At 41.3% G+C, this 23240-nt stretch overlaps 1 long non-coding RNA gene across 1 annotated transcript in view; it reads right to left on the bottom strand.

The window, feature by feature from the left end:
• LOC148346307 (uncharacterized) overlaps positions 1–23240 on the bottom strand; it is a 530417-nt gene that overhangs the window by 370864 nt on the left and 136313 nt on the right. The window lies entirely within an intron of this gene.

The raw sequence follows: 23240 nt of genomic DNA, 5'->3' as shown, positions 1-23240 counted from the left end.
ACACCAGGTTCGATTCCCGGCTCCTCCCTGTTATATGTCGAAGTTTCCTTGGGCAAGACACTGAATCCCTAATGCCCCCAATAGGCGCCTTGCATGGTTGATTTGGTGTGTGAGTGTGTGTGTGAATGAGTAAGTGTGAAGCACATTGTAAAGCGCTTTGGGAGGTCTTCATTGACTTGAAAAGCGCTATACAAATGCAGACCATTTACATCCAATTAACAAAAGGTAACAACAAATTATTTCTACAAAAAAAACTATTGAACAGTACCATAATATTATACCTAAATATATGCCCAAAGGGAGTAGGCTGCCCATAACAACATATTTTCAACCATCCTACACTACTCAGGTGATTACCGTATTTTCCGCACTATAAGGCGCACCTAAAAAAAATTTTTTTCAAAAGCTGACCATGCGCCTTATAATACAGTGCGCCTTATATATGGATCAATACTAAGTCGCAAAGTCTTGCAACTAAGGCAAGCAGCCGTCGACTAGATTTTCCCCCGAAGGCCAAGTCGTCCGCGGTGTATGCTGGGATTTATATACACCAGCGTTTCATTTCCTAACCAATGTGTCAATCGTCATTTGAATCAGTCACTATTGGCTAAAATTATTCGGAGGTAAAGGGGGCGGATCCCTTCTATCATTTACAGGCTCGCATAGGCTAAAGAGGTGAAACAAATCCTGCAATTGGCTGAAAAAGATGAATGTGAATCACACGTTGGGTTGCACGACGGCATAGAGAAAACATTTTTTACTATTCTGCATTTGTAAATATTTTACTCTCCTGGATTTATCACACTCACGTTTGTAAGAAGACCATGGTTACGTATCATTATTGAACGTGATGGCTGCAAGAGAACTTAGGTGAGCTATGCGGCTTTATATTTTCCCGGTATCTTGTTTGAGAAGGATCTTGATGTTTCTGTGATGAGTCTATTTTTAAACTCAATTCAATTCAAAGTGTTTATTGTCATATGCACAGTAAAGTTGCGAGCGTAAAAGAAAATAGAAACTAAGGAATGGTTGGCATTTCTTGAATCCCAAGACTTTAACCTTCCGAATGATGGAACGATGCATTTGAGTGACATTGTACGGACACCGCATCCGCACGTGTTCTCGACATGTATTTGCGTCTTTGCAAGCTTTGGGAATGTTAAGGGGGTAATAAGTTGGACTGAATCATCTGACTGTTTTGTCGACGTTCCCATTGTAGCGCCTTATAATCCGGTGCGCCTCATGTATGGAAAATATAGGCCCAAAAACTATTTTTGGGGGGTGCGCCCTATAACCCGGTGCGCCTTATAGTGCGGAAAATACAGTACTAGAAGTTTTTTTGTAGGATTCCGTTTTTGCCCTCCCAATTTCTATCAACAGATCAGTTCCTTCCCATTGTAACAATAACAAGCTATTTACAAACAGTAATATAACATGATAACATCGTGATATAATAGAACCTGACAATCCATGAAATGTAAACCTGGGTAACCTTATGAGGGTCATCCACCAGCAATCCCGATAACATCGAGGCGGTAGCCATGACACCACTGGGACCACCGGGGCCCAAAGTGGGCCCCCGACCGGGCTAATCTGCGCGCACGATTGACGCTATCCGGTGCCGCATCTCTGCTGAGAAGGGGATCGCTCTTTCTCTCGACCTTCAAGCGATCTTTATCGGGAACGCACAAAGTAGCGAGTGTTGTCGATAGAGCCGGGCGCGTGTCGCTCGAGTACGATACTTTTTGCTGTTTTTTTATGTGAAATACTGCAAGAAATACATCAAACTGTGGTAAAATGGATTTTTTAATACACAGATAGGTGGCGATCCAACTGGGACGAATGTAAAATAAGTGCTGTTGCAATACTACCAATCACCACTAGATGAAAAACATGGTCAAGGTATTCCTATACTTTGTATTATTTTCATACTCAATTTAAAATTTTGCGTCTTGGATTATTTTATCTGTACTTAAAAAAAACGATCATTAGATGTCGTTTCTGTCTCATGGTGAATTAACGCATTTGCATGCACAAATAGACTCTAGATTAGGGGTGTCGAACTCATTTTAACTCGGGGGCCACACAATAGAACAAACATTCTCGCGCGGGCCGGACTAGTACACTGAGGAGAAAGAAAAAGAGGGATAAAGAAATAAGAGAAAGAGAGGGAGAGAACAAGAGAGAGGGTGGGACAAAGACGGAGAGAACAAGAGAAAGAGAGAAAGATAAAAAGAGAAATAGTGAGAGAGGGGGAGGAAAGAGAAAGAAAGAAATCCAAAGAGAAATTGAAAGACAAAGAGAGAAGGAGACGAAAGAGGAGAGAGAGATGCGTAGAAAGAGAGAAAAAAGAGAAAATGAAAAAAGACAGAGCAAAATAAGGTAAGGAGACACAGAGAGAGAAAGAAGCAAAGAGTAACATAAAAGAGGAAAAAGAGAATGAAAAGAGTGAGAGATGAGAATGAGAGAAAAGGGAGCGAAAGAGAGAGAGAGAGAAAAGGGAGCGAGAGAGAGAGAGAGAAAAGGGAGCGAGAGAGAGAGAGAGAGAGAGAGAGAGAGAGAGAGAGAGAGAGAGAGAGAGAGAGAGAGAGAGATTAATAAATAAATAAATGCAAGTACAGTATCTTTGTGTCAGGCACCTGGCTTCGGCAAAATCAAGTTGACATATTTCAACCTGCAGCTTGTTTTTATCGCGCGCTTCCCTTAGCGTTGTCTTGCGGGCCGGATTCAATCCCTTAGCGGGCATGTCCCGGCCCGCGGGCCGCCTGTTTGACACCTGTGCTCTAGATGGTGCTGAAACTCCTGCCCTTTTGCTTTCCTTTACACTTTTCATTCCCTTCTTTTCCTAGACATATTTTTTATGCAGTTTGCAAAATATGTCGCTAATTTTGCTACTTTGCTAGCTAGCAACTTAAGTTATGCTTATTTTGCTAGCAAGCTAAATTGTGTGCAAGTGCTAAAAATAAATAAAGGGTAGTTTTGAAAGCGACAGTATATTAAAAGTTTACTAAAGCTCACTAGCTACTTTGCTAAATAACTAGATACTGATTTGTTATTAGCCCTTGAGTTAAATAGTGATTACACCAGCTAGGGAGCTTAGTTTAAACAATGGCCATTTTGCTAGCAAGATAGATCGCTCTTTAGCTAAACAGATATTGTTTGCTAGATAGTATTATTTGGTAGATCGCTAGCTAACAAACTAATGGGTATTTTGCTAGCGAGATAAATAGTTGGCTATCAAGCTAGACAGATATAGCTTGAATGATGGGTGACTAATTTGCTAGCTAGCAAGATAAGTTTAAAACTGTATTCTTCAACATCACAGTAAATACTATAGATTCCGGACTATAGAGCGCACCGGACTATAAGCCGCACCCACCACTTTTTAGGTGATTTGACACTTTTGTACTCCTACAAGCCGCACCCATGTATAAGTCGCGTGCGCCCGCATTAGTACATGTGACACAATCACCAGTTTAACCCAGACTGAGAGTTCCATGATTGTAACTTCATAGATAGTACACAATTTTAGAACCACAGTTCATAAATAGTAAATGATACCCGTAATTAACGTATGATGCAGACTTGTAAAGTCCGGGTGTATAAGCCGCAGGGCTGAACATTTGGGAAAAAAGTAGTGGCTTATAGTCCAGAATTTACGGTAATTGTTGTACTGTGCCGTGGGAAATTATTTAATTTGTGTGCCTGTGTGGTCTGGCAAAAGCTATCTTTCATTTGAATTTACTTTAACCGGAGATGAAACAGCACCGGCTGGTGGTGTTCCACGGGATTTTTTTTGTGAAAACTATGCGCCTCGGCTCAAAAAAGGTTGAAAAACACTAGTTTAATAGATAGCTATTTTTCTGGCGAGCTTATTCGTTTGCAAGAGCTATGAATAGCTAACAGACGCAGTTTAGACCAATATATTAAAAGTTTGCTAGAATTCTTGCTAGCTCGTCTGCGAAAGAACGCTTCCTCTGGATTTAGATGGCGAGTTCGGAAAATAGAAAGCTAGATAATTGGTGAAACAGATGAATTGTCCCAAACAAGCCCCCAGACATGAAAAAAACAAAACAAGGAAGAAAAAAAAACGTACATTTGATACGCAGCATTATTATTTCAACAAGTCAACATTTATTTTTTGTACGAGCCCGAACGTGTCCTGTTGTCCTGGTAAAAAAATATAATTTCACAAGTCACCTCCTCTGATGATCCCTGAATTCATTAGCAAAACCTCTTCAACAATGTTCCCTCTAAGCTGCGTGTGTGCGCAATCGCGCACTACCCAGAGCTTTTCCATGCACAAGAAAATCTAGCCAGCTCACAAAGATCAGGGCTCAAAATTGCTAATTAAGAAGCGAATTAAGTTAAAGGTACAGTGCATGAAGGTAAAAATACAAGGGTTCCCCTGACGCTGTGTCCTAAATGCGGTATTTTGAAGTGGAGTCGAAGGAGAACGAAGTCGAGTAAAGTGAGTAGAGTTTGTCGGGGAACCGGCTTCTTCGGCTCGGTTCACTAAAAGGCTCTTCGGGTTGTTTTTGCTTCTTTAATCCCAACATGACCAAATATTATGTAAAATTATGCACAAAATGACTTAAAGGAACAAAAAAAGAAAACAATACCAAAATGAAAAAGTAGTGAAACCTGAGAAAAAAAGGAAGAGAAAAATGAAGGAAGGAAAATGACAGGGAACATTGCTCGACCAGATCCATTTCCGGGCACAGACCCAGAACAGGAGCCCGGAGGCTTCTAAATCCTTCTATTGGCGAGATTATTGTGGCAATAAGTGAAAGCGTGTGACGATCGGCATATCGGATCTGCTTTGCTATCAGATCAAAGGATTAGCCAGATCGTTAGCATTCAGCCGCTAGAGGTGGAAAAGGAGATGCGGTGCTTGCGTTATCACGATCTGGGATTGTTCAAGCGATATGGAGGTCAGAAACCCATCGAGTCCTTCTTTTGTGTCAATGTATTCGGTTTATACTGTTATTATGCTCAAGAAGGCCAGGGGGTCATTGCGTTACCGTTTTTTTTGTCTCATCTTGATAACGATGATGCAATCACATGCAGTTACTGTGTCCCCTCGTGATGGAAAGATATGTAAACTACATTAGCCCAAATTTACAGAAATTTAGTAACATTTCTGCAATATGAACAACTGTTTGCATAATTTCATACAGTTACTATTTTACTGATGGTCGTAGTTTTAATGCAGCTGCTATATGGTTTCTTTGTTGACAATGTGATGCTGTTAGCTGTATTAGCTTGCCCAATTGTTGGCAGTTACCATGTCTTTCATAACGAAAAAGTAGTGTGTTTGCCATGTAAACAGTTGTCTATACAGTTACTGTTTTTCATGATCGCAGTGCGGTATGGTCAGTTGCTTTGCAGCTGTTATTCAGTTTTTATGAAATATAATTGATAACTGTGTTAACCTGTTAGGTTGCTGGTAATGATGTACCTCGTGAAAAAAGCTTTTCAAATAGTGCATTGTTAGTCCACCAAGTTTTACGCAGTTACTACGTACCTCCTGATAAAAATGTAACGTTTAGTCAAATAAACAGTTGTTTGTTAAATCTGATACAGTTGCGGTGTTCTTCTTAGTGGCAGTGCAGTGTGGTCAAATGCTAGGCAGATGCTATACAGTTTTTATGAAGAATAATGGATGATAACTTTGATTTAGCCATATTCACAATTGTTAGTTTGTTAAGTTAAATGCAATTGTGTCTCCAAGATATATGCTTATACAATTAAAATGTTAAATCATGTTTCCGCCAAGTTCTAAGCAGTTACAATGTCCCTCACGAGGAGAGGGTAATGTTTTCGCGAATTGAACCTGTGTTTAGCAAAATGTATACTGTTACAATGTTCCTCATAGTGGCGGTGTGGTGTGCCTTGCTGCTATGCAGTTGCCTCACATTTACAGTTTTTATGTAAAATATTGGTGATAATTTTGTTTTAACCCTATTCAACCCTATTTAAGTTGTATGCAGTTATCATGTCTGAAGATTGTGGCTTGTGCACTAAGATAGTGTTGTGTTGGTCTGCCATGTTTAGGTAGTTACTATGCCCCTCATGAGGAAAGTGTTATGTTTTCGCGAATTGAACCTTTGTTTGGCAAAATGTTTACTGTTTAAATGTTCCTCATAGTGGTAGTGGCTATGCAGCTGCTTCACATTTACAGTTTTTATGCAAAATAATGGATGATAATTTCGTTTTAACCCTGTGCAACACTGTTTAAGTTATATGCAGTTATCATGTCCCTGAAGATTTGTACTTGTACACCCAGATAGTGTGGTGTTGGTCTGCTATGTTTAGGTAGTTACTATGCCCCTTATTTGGAAAGTGTAACGTTTTCGCGAATTGAACCTTTGTTTGGCAAAATGTATACTGTTACAAAGTTCCTGATAGTGGTGGTGTGGTGTGCCTTGCTGCTTTGCAGCTGCTTCACATTTACAGTTTTTATGCAAAATAATTTATGATAATTTTGTTGTAACCCTATTCAACACTCTTTAAGTTGTATGCAGTTATCATGTACCTGATGATTGTGGCTTGAACACTAAGATAGTGTGGTGTTGGTCTGCCATGTTTAGGTAGTTACTATGCCCCTCACGAGTAAAGGGTAATGTTTTCGCGAATTGAACCTTTGTTTGGCAAAATGTATACTGTTACAATGTTCCTCATAGTGGCGGTGCGGTGTGCCTTGCTGCTATGCAGCTGCTTCACATTTACAGTATTTATGCAAAATAATTGATAATTTCGTTTTAACCTTATTTAACACTGTTTAAGTTGTATGAGGTTATCATACAACTATACAGCTGCTTTCACATTAAGTTTTTATGAAAAATAATGGATGATAATTTCGTTTTAACCCTATTCAACCCCATTTAAGGGGTATGCAGTTATCATGTCTGAAGATTGTGGCTTGTACACTAAGATAGTGTTGTGTTGGTCTGCCATGTTTAGGTAGTTACTATGTCCCTCATGAGGAAAGGGTAATGTTTTAGTCTTATGAAGCTTCGTTCTTCAATTGTTATATTGTGATTATGTGCCGCATGGTTGCAGTTTAATCTGATCCAATTCTTATACAGTTGTTATACAGTTTAATACAAAATATTTGTGCCTTGGTGTAGTAGGACTCTGAGTGAAGCTTTTGTCAAGAAATCTTCTTTCTATTCATTGTAAATCCTCCACATTTTAAGCAGTTACCGTGTCCCTAATGATGAAAGGGTAGTTTTATCAATATTTAGTGTTTGTTTGCCAGATTTTATACAGTTGCTGTGTTCCCCATGGTGGCAGTGCAGCGTGGTCAGTTGCTGTTTAACACAAAACATTTCTGCCTTGCTGTTCTTGAAGTCTCTGTGTGAGGCTTTTGTCAGAACATTATGTTTCCATTCATGCAAATTTGTTTTTTCCGTAGCGCGCATCGAGCACTTCTCGCTAATCAGTAACCGAGAAAGAACTCTCGCTACTCGATGCGCGCATTCCTTTTAGAGCGCTGCGAATGAAAGCGGCAGCCTGTTAACAAACGCCTTCGATGGCGTTCCCGCAAATAGCCTGAGAAAATGCTGGTAATCAGGCCGCCGAACACGGTGACAGACAGCGCTATCACGCCTACAGCCAGAGGTGTGCGCTGTTATCGCTTTGGGGAGGATAAACAATGTTAGCGAGAATGCTAATCTGGGCGCACCGGCTCGGAGCATCTCTTCCATTCCCGAGGTATAAATAGCGTAATTAGCCACGGAGGAAAGAACACGGACGACAATTATCGCTCTATCCACCGCACGGATCCTAGTCCTAGTTCTAATATAAAATAGTACCTTTATAAAAATATGCAAAATGTTGTTCATATTGCAGAAACGTTACCATCTCTGTGAACTCTTTCAAATTCCTAATCTCCGATGACCTCTGCTGGTCTGCAAACACCAGAGCGGTGGTGGGAAAGGCCCAGCAGCGACTCAATTTCCTGAGAGTGCTCAGGAAAAATCATCTGAAACAGCAGCTGCTTGTGTCCTTTTACAAAGCCACAGTGGAGAGCAATGTTCCCTCTAATTTTCCTTACGGATCTGAGCGTTCACACAAAGTCTGTGAGCAACGCTTGAAACAACAGTGAGCAACAGCAATCCCAAGTGTGGGAACTACATCATGATGTCCAAAACTTGACATCACCTTACATTTTCCGGCAATGCAAAATTATTTTTCACTTTTGAATGAATTGACTCATGTACGATTGCAAAGGTTGCACGGCCTACAAACGGCGTTTGTTTTTACGATTCTTTCACAAGATATCCATTTCTTTTTTTTTTCCTGATATCTTTTGTCGCATAATATTAACATTTTTGGGGGCTTATTGAGTCGGTTGTAAGATACAGAATTGTACTTAATTACATTTTTTAGTGGAAGTACGATGTTGGCAACAAGATTCACTTGATATAATTGGAAATTATTTGAATGCAGCACAAACTTTTTCTTCTTTTTTCCGTGTTTTTTTTTCTACTTTTTTTAAAACTCCTTTAAAAAAAGTCTCATTGTGTTTATTTTTTCCGAGCAGTTACTTTTTTCTTTTTGTTCTATTACCCCCTTCCTTTAAGTCATTTTGTGCATAATTTTACATAATATTTGGTCATGTTGGGAATAAAGAAGCAAAAACAACCCGAAAAGCCGTTTAGGACCCGAAAGAGCCGGTTCCTTTTAGTGAGCCGAGCCGAAGAAGCCGGTTCCCCGACAAACTCTACTAACTTTACTCAACTTCGTTCTCCTTCGACTCGACTTCAAAATACCGCATTTAGGACACAGCGTCAGGGGAACCCGTGTATTTTTACCTTCATGCACTGTAATTTTGACTTAAGTCGCTTCTTAATTAGTCATTTTGAGCCCTGATTTTTGTGCGCTGGCTCGATTTTCTTGTGCGCTGAGAATGTGCAAGCAGTGCGCAATTGCGCACGCGCGCACATTAGAGGGAACACTGGTGGAGAGCATTCTAACATACTGCATTACGGTGTGGCACATTGCTGGGTGCACGGCAGCAGACAGGAAAATGCTTTAGAGGATCATCAACACAGCCCAGAGAATCGTTGGTTGCTCTCTACCCGGTCTGGAGGACATTGCCTGCTCTTGCTACCTTAGCAGAGCAGAAAACATCGTCAAGGACTTTTCTCACCCCGGCCACCAGCTTTTTGACCTGCTGCCTTCTGGCAAGCGCTACAGGTCACACAAAACAAAAACAGACTCAGACACAGTTTCTTCCCCAGAGCCATTACCACCCTTAACACACACCGCACAACAAACTGAAACTCTTGCAAACACACTACCTCATACAGATGTCAAATTGTATTCATGCCTATGCTCACGTTGCACAATGTTGACTATTTTTTGTACAATATTGACGATTTTTTGCACTTAACGCATATTGCACTAATACGATCCCAAAACTGTATGTAACATCCTACATGCCCACATTTCTTGTGTAAATATCGTGTAAATTATAACCTTATCGTCTTTGTTCCTTCATCTTCTTTGTTTTCTTTTATCCTCACTGTTAAATGTGAACCTGGAGTGCCACGCCCAATTTCGTTGTCACAATATGTTCAACCCATTTTGTAACAATGACAATAAAGGTATATTCTATTCTATTCTATTCTATTCTATTCTTCGCTATAACCACATAATTCTGATCCAGAAGGGACATTTCAAGAATCCACTGCACTCAGCATAAGTTTGTTTATCATTCCAGGTATGGCAACACACGAGCTGTGGTAGGGAAGACCCAGCAGTGACTCCACAGCTTCTGATGTCGTTCTACAGAGCCATACTCCAGAAAATAATGGGCTGCTTTCTGCCCAGTCCGGAGGACATTGCCATTGACAACTACTGGCATACGGCGTCAAGGTGTGGTATACTGGGGTGAATGGCAGCAAACATGATAACCTTGGAGAGAACATCATCAAAGCCCAGATTATCATAGGCTGCTCTCTTCCCAGTCTGGAGGACATTGGCACCGAAAACTACTAGATTACTGGTGTGGTATGTTGGGTGCACAGCTGCAGACGGAAAAACGTAGGAGTGAATCATCAACACAGGTCAGAAAATCACAGGCTGGTCTCCCAGTCTGTCGAAAATTGCTTCTGATAAGTGCCGCCATACAACGTCATGGTGGAGTATGCTGGGAGCACAGCAACAAACAGGAAAACCTTACGGCCGGCCGTCAAAATGGCATAGAAAATCATGGGTTTTTCTCTGCCCAGTCTGAAGGAGATTGCTGCGAAGAGCTACTACTATACAATACTATGCTATGCTATGTTGGGAATATGCAGTGGACATGAAAACCTTACAGATAGTCATCAACACATTCTAGAAAATCATTGGCTGCTCTTTGACCGGTCGGTAGGAAATTGCCAACAACATTATTAAGGATCACTCTAACCCTGACCACCTCATCTTTGACCTGCTGCAGCTGATCCCTTAAGAAGAAGACACTTTCTCTTCCAGAGCCATCACCACCCTAAACAAGCACATAGCTTACTTTTGTTTAGAAAAACATATGTTCATTTGTAACAGGTGTAATAATAACTTTTGTTTTATTTAAATTCCTGCTGAAATATGTTGTATAGTTTTTGTGTAAGTGTCCTGCAATGATGAGTCCAACAGTGCCACCTGCTGGTATGGGGTAAGGTTTGGTTTGGCTTTAGACATGTGACCGGAAGGCGGGGTTGTTGGCAGTCTAACAGCGCGCTGCCAACGGTAAGCCACGATCTTATGGTGCTCCGCAAAAAGTTAATTTTAAACATTAAAACCACAGCTGACAAATCTCTCAACATGCACAATAATGTGATTGATGTTGTCAAGCTGTTTGGATTTATTTTAGTTTTGTTTCTGTCGCCTTTTAGGTTAGTTTTGCCGGACGTTGCATGTTGTGCTAAAATGCTAATTCCTCTTATAGAGTTTAAAACCAGCAGAGAAGCTTACCACGCGTTGGGTTGTGACTCATTTATTTGCAGGTAAATTGTACCCGTTCTTTATACTCATTATTGTTATTATTTCTATTTTCTCATATATATAAAAAGGATGATGTTGGTTAAAATTCAGACTAAAGAAAAATATGTTGAATTCATTGTAAACGTAAAAAAACCACTCTTGTTAAAAGTATCTTGTTAAAATGGATGTAAAAATAATTGTCACGGTTGATTTTCTGAACTTGTATCTCAACTGTAAAGAAAATGTTTTGGGCAGTCTAACAGCGCGCTGCCAACGAGATCAAAGCCAGCAGAGAAGCTAACCACGTGTTCTGTGTGACTCATTCATTTGCAGCAACTGTAATAAAAACCTCATCATTCAGTCCAGCGTGAATGTGGATCTTTGGTGGGACAGGTACACCGCGGTTACACATATTTTATTTCTCTACTTTTAATTTGAAAATATGTCACAGCTTTTTCCACATTTTTCAATGCACTCTTTTTTGATACACTATACCAGTCTACAAGGATTACCTCGTAAATATTTGCCTATTTATCCTTAACATTATTTATTTAAGATTATTTTCTTTTATTACATCTGGTTGTAAGCAACGGTTGCCACGCTGTCCTCAACAACAAGACAGTTCTACCGTATTTTCCGCACTATAAGGCGCACCTAAAAGCCTTTATTTTTTTCAAAAGCTGACCATGCGCCTTATCATACAGTGCGCCTTATATATGGATCGATATTAAGTCGCTAAGTCTTGCAACTATTCCAAGCAGCCGCCGACTAGATTTTCCCCCGAGTAGTCCGCGGTGTATGCTGGGATTTATATACCGGTGTTTCATTGGCTAACCAATGTGTCAATCATCATTTGAATCGATCACTATTGGCTAAAGTTATTCGGAGGTAAAGGGGGCGGATCCCTTCTATCATTTACAGGCTCGCATAGGCTAAAGGGGCGAAACAAAGCCTGCAATTGGCCAAAAAAGATGTGTCAATCATCAGTTGAATCGATCACTATTGGCTAAAGTTATTCGGAGGTAAAGGGGGCGGATCCTTTTTATCATTTACAGGCTTGTACAGGCTAAAGGGGCAAAACAAAGCCTGCAATTGGCCGAAAAAGATGAATGTGAATAGCAAGTTCGGTTGTCTTCGGCATAGAGGAAACATGTTTTACCATTCTGTATTTGTAAATATTTTACTCTCCTGGATTGACTACACTTACGGATATAAGAGTACCATGGTTGCACATTATTATTGAACACAACGACTTCGGTGAGCTACTCCGGCTATATATTTTCCCAGTATCTTGTTTCAGACTGAACTCGATGTTTCTGTGATAAGCGGTGCAGATAATGGATGGAATGGACTGTGTATTTTTAAATTAAACTCAATTCCAAGTGTTTATTGTCATATGCACAGTAAAGTTGCGAGCGAAAAAGAAAATAGAAACTAAGGAATGGTTGGCATTTCTTGAATCCCAAGACTTTAACCTTCCGAATGATGGAACGATGCATTTGAGTGACATCGTACGGACACCGCATCCGCACGTGTTCTCGACACGTATTTGCGTCTTTGCAAGCTTTGGGAATGTTAAGGGGGTAATAAGTTGGACTGTTTTGTCCACGTTCCCATTGTCGCGCCTTATAATCCGGTGCGCCTTATGTATGTCAAAAATAGGACCAAAAACTATTTTTTCGGGGTGCGCCCATATAACCCGGTGCGCCTTATAATGCGGAAAATACGGTAATTTTAAAATATCTCAGGGAATCAAACGTCAATTTGCAGAGTTAATATTTGTTTCCAGCATGCGTGAGGCATTTCAAGCGTTGCCTGACTATGGGATGAGTATTTTGCTATTTTGTGTATTTCTCTGACTCACAAAGACACACAAAGACACGAATGGAGTGTGTGTCCCGTTGCAGAGGTCAACAAAGCAGATGTTGTTCGCTGATGTCGAGAAGAGGCAGCGGGACAGCTGGCCGCAACACTCAGCTGGAGGGCAAATCGGGAGACGCTCGGGATATTTGGAGGCAAATGTTGTCCCCGTCGCATGCGACCCAAATTTAGAGGAGATTTTTTTGCAATTTAGAACAGCATCTTGTATCTGTCTTTCTCTTTTTCTGGTTTCCTGGCTAGTTGAGTCTGCTCAGAGTCAGAAATACACTGGTACCGCTTTATACCAGTACAGTGGAACCTCGGTTCTCGACCATAATCCGTTCCAGAACCCGGTTCGAAAACCGATTTGTTCAATCACCGAAATCGATTTTTCCATTAAAAATAATGTAAATCGTTTTAATCCGTTCCAACACCCTGAATGTTTACCATGAACGTAAACATGAAGCTAACCCAGGCTAATCGTACGTTCGCATTAGCGTAATCTTCCGTACGAACGATTACGATAACATGAACGTGTAAAAATAAAAAAATCAGGTCGTTTACAAGTCATTTAGCACCACAAGTGGCGAGCGCTTCATTGGAAAGGGGGCTCCGTACCAACACCCTGAATTTTGGGCTCAGTTCCAACACCCTGAATGTTTACTTCGAATCATAAAGCTAACCCAGGCTAATCATACGTTCGCGTTATCGTAATCTTCCGTACGAAAGATTGCGCTAACACGAACGTGTAAAAAAATAAAAAGATAAAGAAAAGAATTATGAATAGGATTTCTTACCTTTGTGGTGGTCAGCAGAAGGCGCATGCTGTATTCCCTTAGCAAGATCGGAAACTCGCATACCTCTTTCATATTTAGCTATTATGTCTTTCTTAAAGGCAATAGTTGTACGAACAACTTTTCTTTTTTCACCTGTCCTGCTTGCACCGACCTTCTTCGGAGGCATAGTTAGGGGCTAAAACACTCCTGAAGGAAGACGACTTTGATAACGTCAGTTACAAGGAGGAAGATGAGGATGGTTTACCATGATTTCTACATGTACGGTATAATTTTTTTTAACAGACCCGTTTACTGTGTTGCGAGCGTGTTCCTAATAGCGTTTTGCTACCCTTCACAGACACGGTTTGGGATAAAAGTTATAATATTATTATTAAAGCTTTGAAAACTCTCTCGGTGTACCCATGTATAATATGTATTTACAACTGTATATTTATGTAATGTATTTATTTGTATTTATTTTGGACACTTATTCTGATATGTTTTGGACGGGCGAATTAAAAAGAAGGGGCGTAGCAAACGCGGGCTGACGGGAAGTGGGGACCGGTAAAGGTGAGTGTTTGTGGACACGGCGGACAATAGTGGATATATATTTTTCCCACCCTTACCTTTGGAAATATACACTTTAATCTTTGGATAACTTTCAACGGGACCCAGACTCTGCCGGTCCGCATCAAACGTTAATTACCGGTATCATTTTCCGTTCATTTTGCCGGCTGTGATTTTTGACCTCTGTACTTAAAGACGGGTTAGGGTTAATTTTGTGTTTGTGATACATTTATGGGCGTATGCAGGTGCGGCTTGTGTAAGTACAAAATCGGTTAAATGTGGTGGGTGCGGCTTATAATCGGGTGCGCTCTATAGTCCGGAATTTACGGTATATATGTATATACACTATATAATAAAAAGGGGTCGTGGTAGCCCCGGTAGGAAAAAAAAACCTGCCACATTTATAAACTTCTTAACAAGTTCATACCCGCACGTCGTTAACAATCTAATTGCACGTTGTTTTGCACCTCAATTTGATTTGTCTTTCCTCGGATATGTCCATAAAAATTCTTCGACACCTCGCATTTAAATGCCGAGTCGCAGTCCGTATTCCTGCCGCACGGCCGGCTCGGCGATAATAAATCAGATCTGGCTCCGTTCAAAAAACACCTCGAAATCCATAATGCATGAGCTAGAACGCTCGATGTTTAGTAGCGCCGCTTTTCAAACTGCCACTAAGGCTCCGAGTGGCTCTCGCGGTTGCCCTCCTATGAAAATTTTAACCTTGTCAACATGTCAATAGCCAGATACGAGCGCCCCGACACCTCTTTTAAATCTAGTATAACGCTCTGTTATTTTGGTGTAAATGTAACGCGCCATTTTGCGAGGCGACCGTAGACTATTTAGAGTAGGTTATACGTGTAACTTTATACGTTTTATTGTCTGCTCCTATCTTCGGTGTTTTTTCTTCCCGTTTTGACAACTACACTATGGATTACTTCTATCCTATGGGACATGGGTTTTAGCGCACAAAAAATGCGTGTATTCAAGGAATTTCAACTCCTTGTGCCCAGTTCCAAACACGCTTGGCGCCCCCTGGTGATAGGTGTCACGGTCGCCTTGGTGACCAGTCTGCCCCGCCCTCTAGGCAACAGCTGAAGCAGTTCCACTAATTGTGGGTCTGCTATTTAAGGCTGCATTGTGGGCTCTGCGGTGGCTGGTTCACTACTCTTATACACAATCCCGGTCTGTTATGCTTGTCCTGTTTTAGTCTGTTATGCCATGTCCTGTTGAGTTCGTGCCGGAGGAACTCTGTATTGTTCTGTTTTGCCCCGGAGTATTGGGCGACTTTTATTTTATTAAGTAAAACTTATGGATCGTCAACGCATTTGAATTCTCCCTTCATGCCTCCTGCCTCCGTTCTGGTCCGGTCACCTTCCACGCCACCACGCCTCGTGACAATAGGAGGCGCACCAGACCCTATTACCAAGACTACCAATGATGTTAAAACATGGAACTGGAGCTTTGTGGTGTCGGTGCATATAGCAAGTTCTGTCGAACATAGCTAACATCCCCCAATCAGCCGTCGTTCCATAAATGATCCTAACGAGTTTCCCGTTTCAAACGACGTCCCTACACATGTAAATGGCTCTTTTCATCAGGCTTTAATCGAGCACTGTTTTATTCATCGGCTTCCGCCGATACCGTTAAACGTTCACACCGTATTAACTATTAAGCGCGGATGAGCGAATGTGATCTTCGGGGAAGGCCGCTCGTCTACGCCGCATTACGTATGAAAAGACGGCGGCAGTCGCTCGTCCCGAGCCGGCCCGAAGGATTCACGGCCGGCTATTAAATCGGAGATCGGGGGCCGCTCGCCCAAAAGCCTTTTTTTTTTCATTATGAATTAGTGTCAATTATTGCTCGATCGCATCTCCCATCTTTCATCTGTAATGAACGCTCGAAAAGGCCGAGATTAATTGGCCATCTGCAAAACACACCGGCGAGCGCGTACCCGAAGAGAGATTTCGATGGATGGCGAGCCGGAAGGGAAACAGAGTAATTACGATGTGGCGGGAAGCAAAGTGAGAAGCCGTGTTTCTGGAGGACCCGTGGCGCCCGATACGTCAAACACTCCGGCATTTTCTATTCAGGGTTCGTACACCCTTTTCAAGCACTTTTCAAGCATGTTCGAGGGCAATTTTACAAAGTTTCGAGTACCTTCTGAAGGATTTTATACATTTGACTATAAAGGATTTTATACGATCGCATACAAATTACATTTAATGCAAAAGATATTCACTGGCTGGGCTGTGGTGCCATGTCAGGGCACCTTAGTAGAAAATTTTGTTTACAGGAACGGCGGGAACGGGACGTAAGGCTGATAAGATAATCTGCACATCCAGACGCAGAAAGGCCCTGATGACGTAGAAACGCTCGGTGTTGTTTTGGTTGTTCCAGACGTCGCGACGCTGTTCTCCGAGATGGTGAAGCCCAGGGGGCTTCATTGGCACGGCCATGGGAGGAGCCGGCACACCATCTTGCGGGGAGACGTGGGCCAATTAGAGCTAAAGGACTTCAGAAGAAGGCTTCCCAGAGACTCCAACGTCACTAATTTGGCCGTTTTCGATGGAGTACACCAAGTTAAATAGTTAATGAAATTAAATCTGCCCCCGTGTGGAAATGTTGGCTTTCCTGTTCATCTTTTCCCTCAAGAAACGAGCGCGCATAAATTGTAGTGTGAATGAAGGTTGTGTTTGGTTAATGGAGTCAGATAACTAATTCGAACAATTTGATAAACGGTACATTATGATATTTAATTCCCAAAACTTCAAAGGAAAGTATCCATTGCCGGGCCAAAGGTTTTTCTTTGGTTGACTTTGATGATTAAAATAAAGTTGCTTTTCTTGCCGTTTGAACATTCTGTGTGCTTTTCATGTCAATGGGCTGCTATAAACTGACATGAATTCTGCCATTCTGCTTCAACAATGCACGCACAGCTTGGCTACGTCACACTTGTTTACATACAAGGAAAGGGCTTTATAGGTATTGGTTAAAAATTGAGTTCAAAATCGAGGGAAAAAAATAAAGTACTGTATGTATAAAAGCAGAAAAATGAGCCAAATGTCAACTCATTTGATTGATATTGATTGTTCCGAAGCACAGTGCATTCCATTTTTCAACTGCTTTTTGTTTTAATTTTAATTAATTTATATTTTTGACGTGTTTTCCAGAGGATCTGTGTCTAAACTAGTTTGGATAGAATTGTAAGTAGTGTTTTGCATTTTGTCATTTATTTATAAAACTGAAGAGTTAATTATTTTAATATTAATTTATTTCTGTTTTGCATTTTTCAGGGATTTTGCATTGTTGTCTGTTCAGTGTGTAAAAAAAACTAAAACTAAAAACGTATTTGTATTTTTTACAAATTTTTGCAGATCTGTGAAAATTCACATTTCATGCGTTTTTCAAGAATCCCCTGTAAAGGTTATGAAATTATAATTACTATTTTGGTGCATAACTTTACTATTATTGATATAGTTCAAAAAATAAAACAAAAACACCGTTGGGGAACCTTGGCTCTTCTCAGTGAGCCAAGCTAAAAGAGCTGGTTTTCTAAATAGAGCTGTCTTCTCGGGTGAGACAGGTAGGGGGCGGTGACGCTTCTCACAACAACGCCATATTGACAAGCTACCAGAGCAGACGTGTCATGGTCATTTTTACGCACATTTTTATTTTTTTTCTTCATTTATAGAGTTGTCTATAGTCAGACTACCAATGGCAACAATTTCAAGCATTTTCAAGCACTTCATGCCAAACTCAAGCATTTTCCTGGCCTTGAAAACACAATATTAAAATTTTCAAGGATTTTAAGTCCCTGTACCAACCTTGTTTTTGATAATGGAGACAGGCTCTGGCATTATTTTTATCTCATAAATGTTATCCAATCCTCCAACGTCACACAGAAAAATATAATGCGCAGAAATATTTGCTTTTTTCTGGAGAGCGGATTTGGTTAATTTTGTCTAATATATATATGGTATAGCTCTCTCAAAAAAACAAAAACAAAAAACAACGAAATATTTCACTATTATAGCTCTTTGGGTCAAAAAGGTTCATGTCCAATGTTCCCTCTAAACAGCGTGTGTGCGCAATTTCGCGCACAAGAAAATCTAGTCAGCTCACATAAATCAGGGCTCCAAATTGCTAATTAAGAAGCGAATTAAGTCAAAGTTACAGTGCATTTAGGTAAAAATACACGGGTTGAGGAGAACGAAGTTGAGTAAAGTCAGTAGAGTTTTTCGAGAAACGGCTCCTTCGGCTCGGCTCACTAAAAAGAACCGGCTCTTTCGGGTCCTAGACGGCTCTTCAAGTTGTTTTTGCTTCTTTAATCCCTACACGACAAATATTATGTAAAATTGTGCACAAAATGACTTCAAAGAAGGGGGGGGGGAATAAAACAAAAAAGAAAAAAATACCAAAATGAAAAAGTAGTGAAAAGCTGAGAAAAAAGTACAAGAGCAAAAAGAAGGAAAAATTCAGAAAAAAAGCCAGCAAAAAGAAAAGAAAGAAACAAAGGAAAAAAAGTAAATAGAGAACAAAAAGAAAAAAGTGACAGCTAGGAAAAAATAAACACAATGAGTTTTTTTTAAAGGAGTTGAAAAAAAAGGTAGAAAAAAAACAGGGAAAAAGAAGAAAAGGTTTGTGTTGCATTCAAATAATTTCCAATTATACCAAGTCAGTCTTGTTGCCAACATTGTACTTCCACTAAAAATGTGATTAATTACAGTTCTGTATCGTGAAACCAACTCAATAAGCACCCAAAAATGTTAATATTATGCGACAAAATATATCAAGAAAATAAAAAGAAAGGGATATCTTGTGAAAGAATTGTTGTAATAACAAATGACGTTTGTAGGCCGTACAACCCTTGCAATAATACATGAGTCAATTCATTCAAAAGAGAAAAATAATTTTGCATTGCTGGAAACTCAGCAAAATGTAACTTGATGTCCAGTTTTGGACATGTTTGATAATGACTTAGTTGCCACACTTGGGATTGCTGTTGCTCACTGTTGTTTCAAGCGTTGCTCACCGACTTTGTGTGAACGCTCAGACCCCTGGAAAATTAGAGGGACCATTGTTCATGACACCGTTTTAGCACCTTTTGTGCCCCTCAATTGATAATTTTCCGATGCCCCGCCCACTTTGACCGATTTCGATATCATTAGCAATAACTACATCAAAAATCGTTCAATAACTCAGTGAGCAATTACTACTCATGGAGCCAAAACACATTTTCCCCGTCTTTCTTTGCCCGATTCCCTTTTCAAACGGCATGCGGACGTGTCTGATAAATATTTAAAACAAAAACAATAAACTGACAGTGCGAAACCTCGCATCGCACCCCTTGTGGGATAGAAGTGGCGGAATACGTTTGAGATACAACAGATGATTTCTGTCGCTTCCTCAAAATTCGATGCGACTCGGACTGTACGTAGAACCAAAGTTATTACCTTTTGTTGTTGTTGATTCGTTTTTTGACAGGAATTGAGATTTACAAACCTGTCAGGACCAGAACAGGAAACTGGACCCACTCGCGTAACGTTACTCAGTTTTATTGGGGAAGGAGATCGCTGGTTGCGGGGTGTAGGTTGCTCAGACGCGGAAGTGGGACTTCCGTGGCGAGCGATGGCGGTGTCGGGAACGGGAAAAACGGGTCAGTAGCCGGGGTGGAAGAGCAAAAACGTGATCGATATCAGAAAATCAGAAGATCAAACAGATTGTAGGGAGAAAAAAACAGGAGCAAAAAACTCAGGACTGGCGAAAAAGGGCTTGCCGTGCAAAAACGGAGATTCGCAGACGGACCAACATAAGGGGACTGACTGGACAGAGTTTAAACACTGACAGGGAGCCAATCTGACAACAAGCTCCAGCTGGCGCCACCCAGGCGGGGCCAATTGGGGGCGGCATTGGCTCAGGAGGTAGAGCGCTCGTCTTGGGATCAAGACATCGCAGTTCGAATCCCGGCTCCTCCGTGTTACATGTCGAAGTGTCCTTGGGTAAGACACTGAACCCTCAATGCCCCCAATAAGCAGGTTAGCGCCTTACATGGCTGCACGGCCGCTATTGGAAAATGTGAAGCACACTGTAAAGCGCTTTGGGACGTCTTGACATGAAAAGCGCTGTATAAATGCAGATCATTTCATTTTCATTTCATTGAGTTTTTCTTTGCCCTCATGTAGGTTTTAGATCAGGGATGGTGTCATAATAGTCTGTGATATGCAATAATCTGTGGTCTGTGCAGCTCTTAGAGACTCTTTGTGATTAAGGGCGTCACAAATAAACAGGACTGGACCTGACTGGGGTTTTTGAGTTTTTCCTTACCCCAATGTTGGTCTCAGATCAGGGGATGGTGTCATAATAGTCTGTGATTTACAATAATCTGTGGTCTGTGCAGCTCTTTGAGACTCCTTGTGATTAAGGGCGTCACAAATAAACAGGACTGGACCTGACTAAGGTTTTTGAGTTTTTCCTTACCCCAGTGTAGGTCTTAGATCAGGGGATGGTGTCATAATAGTCTGTGATTTACAATAATCTGTGGTCTGTGCAGCTCTTTGAGACTCCTTGTGATTAAGGGCGTCACAAATAAACAAGACTGGACCTGACTAAGGTTTTTGAGTTTTTCCTTACCCCAGTGTAGGTCTTAGATCAGGGGATGGTGTCATAATAGTCAGTAGATTGCAATAATCTGTGGTCTGTGCAGCCCTTCGAGAGTCACAAATAAACATGACTTGACCAAGATTCCGATTGTAAGTAGGAAGACTTAATTACTCTTTGTTTTTGTCGTTTTTGTGACAAGAAGCTGACATTTATAAACAAACAGATGTTTATTTAAACGTTCATAGTAAACCAGCGATAACCGAAGCGTGAAGTAGCGAGGGATTACTGTATCCCAATGCTAACATCCATGAATCGGTCCTTCAAGCCGTCATCCCAATTGGAGAAGTTCGGAACAAAGCCGAGAGCTTCAGTCACAAGGTTAAAACAAGCATTTTGCTCTTTTGCGTTTTCTCCTCTGGGCTTACTTAGTCCACGTTGAGCCCGAGACGATAAAACGAGGTTTCCTAAGTCGAGATGAAAAACAAGTGTTGACGGAAAGTATTTACAGAGGATAGGTAAAATCAAACGGCGGCGCGACATCAAAAGCCGCAGAAATTTGCCTCTCGTGAGTGATCTACGACAACAAAGTGTCGAGGTAAAATAAACGGCGACGTGCTGGAAGTCAAAACTGTTGATGTTTTTCCGTCTCGGGTCTGGAGATGAGATGGAGTGTTTGTTCTGTTGTGCAATGTTGACATCTTTCCTCGTAAGCTCCTCGGCTCAAATCCCAGCGTTTGACGTACGGTTTACAATGTTGACCTCCGGTTGTGTTTTTTTCCGGCTTGCGCGCAAATACAGTAGAGCGCTAAGATACAACGTGGAATCCGTTCTGAAGTGGGGATCGCAAATTCCCGTAGAGAGAGAGAGAGAAAAATCTAGAAGATTTGAACCCCCGGTACTCCAGATGACAAAATAGTATATAGTCAAGTCATGTTTATTTGTGACGCCCTTAATCACAAAGAGTCTCAAAGGGATGCACAGATCACAGACTATTATGACTCCATCCCCTGATCTAAAACCTATATGAGGGCAAGGAAAAACTCCAAAACCTCAGCATGAAGAAAACAAAAAAACCTTGAGAAGGGACCGCACGAGGTAATCCCCCTTCCTGGACATAGTAAGTAGATACTTTATTCATCCCCGTAGTGAAATTCACACTTCCAGCAGTATCCTTTTGTTGTTTATTAACAGATTAACAGGATGGCCTCGGGGTGCTGTGTTGTAGTTTAGCAACAGCGGAGTGGATGACGTCACACACTAGTCCAAAAGTTCGACATCCCTGCAGCAGATGGAAATCTTTGTGCCCAGGGTTACACCACCTCGTGTTCACCTAGATAGCGAGTCCGCCTCCTCTCCGCTTCCCGCAAGCTTTTGCGTTTCTGTCTAACAGCGCTGAAGCCGGGTAGCTCCGGATAGCTCCGGGTAGTATTGTGGAAAGTAGAAACATTCGTAAGGTGCGTGACTGACAGGACTTTCAGGGCGTCTCCAACTGTTTGCTTAACTGATAAGAATTTGTCTGGGTATGGGCAACTCGAAACAAGCGCCCGACTAGAGAAAAACAACACGTCATCGCTGACCGAACACAGTATAAATGCAACTGTCACCCGGACAACTTTGGAACACAACTGAATGTCTGGATGAAATAAACAATGTGTTCCCCTCTCATTTCAACTCTCTCTGCTCTCTTGTGTATGTTTTGGGGCGGGGCCGCAATACGTCCTGCTACGAGAGTAGCTCCACGTTAGCGTCCGGGATGCTAGACGTGAGCCACGTTTCTATAAAACACGGCAAACTGCTCTTCCTGTGCGCTTTGATGTTTTTCACCAGCACTGCCAGTTCGTCTGTCTTATTTGGTAGAGAGTTCACATTTACCATGATTACGGACGGTACTGAACACTTATAACGCCGCTAGCCGCTTAGCCTTAGCTCCGGCTCTGCATCCACAAATAGGGCCCCTTCATCAAGCCGGCGCGAGAATTCTTCAGGGCAAGGAGTTGATTCATCGAATAAACGCATTTTTGTGCTTTAAAACCCATAACCATTGGATAGAAAGTAATCCAAAGTGTCATTGTCAAACGGGACAAAAACACAGAAGATGGAGGCAGACACTTAAAACATTAAATCACAAAAAGTGTGAAATAACACGGAGCTGCTGGAAAGGCTGCCGCTCGCGCCTATGATGTATTTCTTATGTGCAATATATGTGTATATGATTAAATAGTTCTTAATTATTACACATTCAAAGGAAACATTTCATTTTTTTTTTATTTTAGTGTGACATGACTAGAGCTGGTACACAGGAGTTAGTGGGTGGATGCAGAGCGGGGGATGATTGCCTCCTTTGTTATAATAATCGGCTTGATGCACAATTGGTTATGGTCATATTCCTAAGCAGGGCTAAGCGATTTGTGTGCCATCTTTGTATTGTTTGATAATGGCAAGCTTAGATTCTATGGTTAT

This window comes from Urocampus carinirostris, chromosome 20 (assembly GCF_059441175.1).
Source record: "Urocampus carinirostris isolate Australia breed hairy pipefish chromosome 20, RoL_Ucar_1.0, whole genome shotgun sequence".
Classification (NCBI taxonomy): domain Eukaryota; kingdom Metazoa; phylum Chordata; class Actinopteri; order Syngnathiformes; family Syngnathidae; genus Urocampus; species Urocampus carinirostris.
This window is presented reverse-complemented; position numbering and strand designations above follow the sequence as displayed.